Raw genomic sequence first — 560 nt, forward strand, 5'->3', positions numbered from 1 at the left:
GTATTACGTGTAAGAGGGTAGGGGGACTGTGAGTGTACGGTCACAGAGGATGGCAAACCAGCCGTTTATATTTTCTGTTTCTCCTACAGACAGGGTAGGGCATCTGACAAGAACAGCAGAGCTTATCTGTCATATAGATAACTAATAATAATAATAATAATAATAATAATAATAATAATAATAATAATAATAATAATAATGATAATAAATAATCTGCTAAACACACACATATTAAAATTCTTCTCTTAACATTAAATTCTTCATTTAGATAATCCATAATTAGTCAATTTCAATTGATAACTTTTGTTCTTGTCCTCTCTTTTCAGAACGTATGTGTGTGTGTGTTCATTCATCTTTTGTTTTTTTTTATTTATTTATATTCCCTTTTTTCCCCTTAACTTTAATTCTTCCGCTCCTTGTTTTTTACGTTCAGCTTTAGATTTATTTATTTATTTATTTTATTAATTTATTTACTTCTTTTGATCATTATGTTATCATTTCTTACCACACAGACACACATGCACACAGACACACATACACAAGCACACACACACGCATAC

The sequence above is a fragment of the Octopus bimaculoides genome, chromosome 18 (genome assembly GCF_001194135.2).
Source record: "Octopus bimaculoides isolate UCB-OBI-ISO-001 chromosome 18, ASM119413v2, whole genome shotgun sequence".
NCBI classification, from domain to species: domain Eukaryota; kingdom Metazoa; phylum Mollusca; class Cephalopoda; order Octopoda; family Octopodidae; genus Octopus; species Octopus bimaculoides.